This window comes from Halyomorpha halys, unplaced genomic scaffold (assembly GCF_000696795.3).
Source record: "Halyomorpha halys isolate HHAL.00 unplaced genomic scaffold, Hhal_1.1 Scaffold343.1, whole genome shotgun sequence".
In the NCBI taxonomy this organism is placed as follows: domain Eukaryota; kingdom Metazoa; phylum Arthropoda; class Insecta; order Hemiptera; family Pentatomidae; genus Halyomorpha; species Halyomorpha halys.
Window position 1 is genome coordinate 996,497 of NW_027109758.1, and position 6,872 is coordinate 1,003,368.

The 6,872-nt window shown below is 31.0% G+C and overlaps 1 long non-coding RNA gene across 1 annotated transcript in view; it reads left to right on the forward strand.

Moving 5' to 3' along the window:
* Nucleotides 1–5,826: 5,826 nt before the first annotated feature.
* The window catches only part of LOC106681507 (uncharacterized), a 54,203-nt gene continuing 53,157 nt past the window's right edge, over nt 5,827–6,872 (forward strand). The window contains exon 1 of the long non-coding RNA XR_001343258.2: nt 5,827–5,985. This is a non-coding gene — a long non-coding RNA (uncharacterized lncRNA). The remainder of the gene's footprint in view (nt 5,986–6,872) is intronic.

Sequence of the window (6,872 nt, forward strand, 5' to 3'; positions counted from 1 at the left end):
ATGAAACTGTAGGGCAGTCAGTAGGTTTACGACGAAGTGTAAAGGTGATTTGATGGGATTTGTTGGAATTTGCTAAATATTAAATCAAAATTTAGACATGAGAAAGCTACCCGCACGTTGGGTGCCTCGTTTGCTCACACGTTATACCAAAAATGTGTTCAAATAAACATTTCCAACGCATTGTTGGCGCCGATTAATTACTGTATATGAAACTGGGATACACCATTATATGACCGAAACAAAAACACAGTCCAAACAGTGGAATGCAAAAGGGGAACCGACTCCAAAAAATTGTTTTTTCTCGGCTGGGGCAGTGATGGCGACTGTTTACTGGGATAGTCATGGTGTTATTTTAATCGACTATCTTCAAAAAAGAAAATCTATTACAGGAGCGTACTACGCATCATTACTTTACCAGCCGACAGCAGAACTTGCGGAAAAATGAACACATTTGCAGAAAAAGAAAATCCTGTTTCACCAAGACAATGCACCGTCTCACACCTCAGCGGTTGCCATTGTGAAAACCCACGAATTACGGTTTGAACTGCCTGACCATCCGTCTTACTCACCAGATCTAGTCCCAAGCGACTTATTTTTGTTCCCTCATCTCAAAATTACGCTCGGAGGATTGAGATTCGTGAAATGAAGAGGCAATCACCTTCGTGAACCGTTATTTTGCAGAGAAAAACGCTGAGTACTTTTTGGACGGGTTACAGAGATGGTAGTTAGAAGAAAAAAATGTCTTGTATTTTTATTAGGTCGGAAACGTTTTAGACCACCCTCGTATTTATAGGTGTGAATTATACTTGATGAACACCATTCGGCAACATTTTAAAAAATGAAACGGAAATCAATATTTATTTTTAATTCTTATATCAATGATTCATCAAACTCTTAGCCGTTCATCACTATGACACTAAGTGACGAGACCTCTAGAGGAATAACTCCTTCGTTTAGATAGTTTTAGGATGATTCTCAGGAAAAATACAATTTTTATTTATCAGGTAGATATCCTCAAAACTAACATATATGCATTGTAATCATAGTGATCACAGAGCTTTTTATATATAATGAGATACATATAGGATTTATCATAAGTCTTAGCTGTATCGACTACAGCTCTTAGATTACGGAACCCAACTCTTGTATCCAGAATTACAATAAGTTGGAAGAAATTATTCGTTAAGTTAATGGGCTACTAGAGATAGTAATGAAAGTTGATCAATTGATTACTATAAATTAGTAATTATACATGAGGCATAAGAATTTATTATACAAAAAAGTATATCCATCTCGTGGTTGAATGTGAAAAAGCTATCCCTACATCCTGGGTGTAAAGAATAGGGAATTTTAGGCTGTCATTTTATTGCGATAGGTCTGCTGTACTAAAATAATTATTCCTTCATGACCCCAAGCCTAGGAGTCCAGCCAGAATAGCAAGGGGGTAGCTAGATCATTTAATTAACTTCTGTGCCTTAATATTTCAATTATTATACTTTAGTTTAATTACTTCTACTATTACTTCTATCATAATTCCATTTTATTTTTTGACCTAAGGAAGGTTGTAGAATTTTTTTTCATCTGGCTTTTTAAATACCAGTTAAGAGATTTCAAAGTTTGATAGTTGCATGGGTCTGTTGTGGTCCGTAATGGTAAAGTACAACTTTTAGGGACAAATTTTTATTAATCAACCATATTTACTAAATTATCTACTTTAATGTACCAAAAGTGATAAATTATTTTATATAGTCTCACATACTTAGGTTGGTAGGTATCTACTCTATTTAACCTACAAATCTATTGATTTGTAGGTTAAATAGCCATAACCCTTAATCTTTGGTCAAAGGACAGCTTTAATTATTTTTTTCTGGAGACAAATATTGTTGAAAACTTTACTAAACATTTCCTGAGAGCCGTCCTTAAACACATACTACTTATTCATTTAAATCAGATTTCATTTGTAATCGTGTTTTTCTTGAAATCAGAGGCCTCTGAGCTGTAGTGAAGGTCATTTGAGAGAAGTGAGTGCATTCTAATTCCGTTTTCTAAACCTTAGAACACTGTTTTGACGGTTTCCTGTATGTCTAATATATTTAATACTCTCATAAAATTTATATAAATAGTGGATGTTTTAGGGTTAAGTATTCTAATTAAAAATATGATTTAAGGATCTCAAAACAAAAAAAAAACTGTGAATATTTATTCGTTAACAATTTGTTTTGGAGATATTCACGTCTAAAGGTTTTCATGGTTATAAATTAATACGTGTTACAACTACTTTGATGATGAAATGTAAACATTAATATTCATATTAGATGTAGTTCAGTGATAACCCTGAGGTCGGGTATGTTCTCTTTCATTCCAGCATTGGCCAAACGGGACTGAATGTGTTACTCTTTCGCAAGTTCCAGTTATCCTTCATGTAACGAACTAAGGTTATTGACTAGGATTGCGTAGATTTTAGAGATTAGGAGATCTCGCAAAATAATAACACATATGCCGAAGTGCTGTTCGACCACATTTGCAGTGAACTAAAACATCTTAATGCTGAAGGTAATCACTTTTAACAACATTTAATATGTATGTCGATGTTTGTTTACATTTCATTGATAAAGTATTAAAAATTATTAATTCTGGATAAATAAAATTCATAATAACGAAAATCGTTGGATTGAATATCTCCAAAACAAAGCTTAACGGAAATACTTTCATAAGGATTTTTTTTCTTACTCAGTGATTCTTAACTTGTATTTTCAGTGGAGGGTTTCATGGTGTTTTTCAATTTCAGGTGCTTTTTAAATATTGCTCGATTTATCTTAAAGTTTCCTATTTCCTTTGTATACTAATATTTAATATTTAAGCTAATATAATAGTATGTATGTATTGTATTAATTTAATAATGAAGGAGGTTACGAAAAAAAACAAATTTCAATATCACTCAGGTATCTGAAGAATTCTTTTATCCAGTTATGTTACTTTTCTTAATCGAAATTCTATACCCATCATTTTAGGCCACCTACAGCTATTCTAGTTCGACTCACAATTTTTGGATGTATTTTTCTGTATCATCTAGAGAATAAAAACAGAAGTGAATAAGTAACCAACTAATTACTTATTATTAACTATACTCCACTCAGTACAATAGGCACTATAGCATGGCAAGTAACATCATTTTGTTTAAAATAGTTAATTTTTCAAGTTTTCACTGCCATTAGTTCATGACATTTCGTGCCAATATGACACTCATTAATTACATTGAATCTAATTAATTATTTATTGAAACGTGACGTGTTAAATGAAGGATAATTACTTTTGCTCGTAATGAATTACAGCTGGAATAATCCATAAAATTAATAACAGGTTTTGAAATTTAACTCGACTAACATCGCAGTCAGGACATTGTGTTATGGAGTTAGCCGTTACTGGTTTGGACTGACTTTTTGAAGGAACGGCTTTATCGATTTTCAAGTTCGATTGCTAAAACTATTAAGCAATGTTTTGAAATAATTTAAGCTCAAAATACTGAACAAATATTTTATTATATTTGGTAGTTTTTACAAGTACCGAAGACCGGTGATACCTGTACCAGTAGTCGTTAATAGAAACTTGAAGTTACCTAGCTTATATAATGTAGTGAGTGATTTGAAAAACAATTGATTTTAAAGAAATAAGTAGATATTAAATGTTTGAAGGGCTAATTAATTATTACAGATAATTTTGTTAATGATAAGAAATTATAAATATGTACAATGAAATAATAAGATGCTTGTGATATCTAGCATTACAGGAAATTTATTATTACAATAAATTTGATGGTCTTATTATTTTCGACCAATTTTATCTTCTTTTTTTTTTTGTTAGACCCCCTTCCTGGTCATTGCTGCCATACGAGGGGAATTATCTACAAGGTACCACCCTATTCTAATACTATAGTCGGGATCTTCATTTCTTTGGCTCACCACAGAAATAAAAGTCGACCTCCTAGGCCGGATTCGGACCGGCGCCGCTACAGTTCACAAGTTGCTAGGCCCTCTACTCCCTTATCTTCAGACGAACCGAACAATTTTAACTTAATATTTTATTTTAATTACTATTATTACACATTGTGAAATGATAATAGTATACTTATTGTATATTAAAGCCTTGTCATAGATTCCCAATACCATAAAGATTACATACAAAATCGAGCCACATTAACATTAGAACTTTTTTTTATTCACATTATACACATTCTTGTCATAGGTAACTGATGCATTTGCAAAATTTTATTAATGGAAAAACTAAAACATAAAATAAAAATTAATGTAAAAAAAAAAAAACTACGGCAATAGGGTTATTTATTTTTATTTTTTTTACCCACTTCAAGGAATGGAACATTATTGTATATTTCCTAAACGTAGTGGTGGGTTGTTAAAAAAGTTTTCTATAAATAATAAAACTTGGTATAGTAGTCGGGTTCCTCCCACTCAAGGTCTTTTCGAATAAATCCCGTCCTATCGAACTGTCCTTGTCAACTAGCTGAAACCAAGAAGAATCTTGAGATTTTTTCGAGTGTAGTCTAAACCTATTATATCAAATTTCATTATTTAAAGAAACTTCCCTGACAGCCCATCCGTATGATTATGTTTTTTTAATTTCTGTGCACTCATATTTTTTAGTAAGGATTTTATTTTTTTACTATGTTTATATCTTTCTTTTTTCTAATATGCTTTAATGTCCTTTAGCTCAAAATGTTTCTTTTTTTTCTCATTTTAATATAACTTTTATTCCCAATGAAATGAGATCCTAAATTAATAATTATACTAATTGAATATTAAGTGATTTTCTAAAGTTAATTTTTCCTTTTCAGCAAAAAAAAAAGAGTGTAGAAATTTAAAATTTTATCCATAAAAATTGCATCCAAGTTTCAACTAAGAGAAAACCGATAAACGTTTATATATATTTATTATTAACTTTCAATCAAAATTATTGAGGAAACAAATCTTCTTAGGACCACAATGAATCCACATTGTGCAATAATGAGACTACTCAATTATAAACGTTTTTATTAATTTTATTTATAACCATTTTCTTGCATACATTTATGTATTCGAATTTATTGGAACGTCTTGGTTTTTTTATCTTTGGCTATATTCAAAATTTTGTTCCTCACCAGACATCTTATTAAAATCCTTTCGTTTCATAAATATAAATTATATAGAAGTATTAGTAGTCACTTTTTCTTGGGGCTTTACTTCTACAATATATTTGTTAATACAGTACATAAGATCGATTTTTTTATAAAAATACTTTTCTTAAACTTTACGTTACTTTTAAAAACTATACAAACTAAGTTGTTGTTTTAGTCCTATTTTGGGGAAAATTTATTTTTTATATTATATTTTAAAACTAATTTGGAAAAATATTTTAAAATTTTGTTTACCTAATTTTAATCTCCAAAGAGGATAAGCAATAATAACTAACAATAATCAAGTTTTCATAATATAGATTTTTTTGGGTATTAGTAGAAGTATTCGGGTACCCGAAAAATTCCCGTTATTTTAAGAAACACCCTAATCTGAATTTGTATTAATGTTTTGCCTCGCACACGTAGGAGGGATAGAGGCACGATACGAAAATTTTATATCTGCTGGTCATTTCTTGCCCCTTTCTGGTATACAAGAAACAAAATGATACGCCATTAGATTAGTTACAATAATATTAAACTATTAGGTGTAATGACCCAAAAGAAACAACGATGACGACCCAGTTAGCTGAGAGAGCCGAGGAGTGCCGAAGACGGCCGATTGCCTTCGGCGAGCCCCGAGAGCCCAGTCCTATCGACCAGTCTACCAGAAGGCTCAGAGCTCTTTGGTCCTCACAGCCTCTAGGGGAAGTCTTCTCTTCGTCCAGGTCCACCAACAACCGTCACCATTTACTGCTGGCTTAGTTCGTCCGCCAACACGGCGAGGCCATCTTACGTCATGCCAGGAGGCGGTAAAAAAGGTAACATCATGTATATATTTATAATATAGCGACCCCTAGCAGTTCATTTGTATACAGGGGGAGGTTTTGGCTGCGCAACCCCTTCCTTCTTAGCACAGGTACAAGGAGCCGATCTTCATCCCGCCGGCTCCAGCATAATCCCACACATTTTCTATTGTAATACCGAAAACTCTTTTTTAACATAGTTATTTGTGAAGAAAATGATTCCATTATGCTCTATAATTAATTCTTAAATGATAATTTTAATTCTATAATGGATCTATTTTATACTATAATCCCTGATAAACTGATATTAAAAAAAAAAATTGTTAGTAATTAGACTACTATGAACGTAATAAATGACTTTATTGTTGGTATAAGAGCTATTTATAACAACAGTTTACAAAGATACATACCTTCATATTTATCATATACGAAATCATGGTTCTATTATCTTAAGCGATCTGTTTTGTTTATTGTTTATACCAAAGTAATAAAACTTTTTTTTTATTATTAATTAGTAGGTATTTTATTTATGTCATATTAAGAGGCTAGTAATTCAATAAAACTGCCATAAATATACACGATAAAAATAAATAAAATAAAGAAAGTTATAAAAAGGAAAAAAATGCTAATATTACATCTCTTTGATTTCCAACAGTAATACAACTGATCTCTTTCCAAACAACTCTATATGAAGAAATAAATAATTCTACTATCTCCTCTATATAATTATAAAGTCAGAATTACCACAATTATGAAATATTAGTAAGTTATTGTATTAATTTATAATAAGCTAATTATTGAAGATATTATAAAAACAATAAGTTAAGGGACATCTTTAATTTTAAAAGCTTATTAGAGTCTAAACAGTTATTTTGATTATTTGTGAAACTGTATATATATAT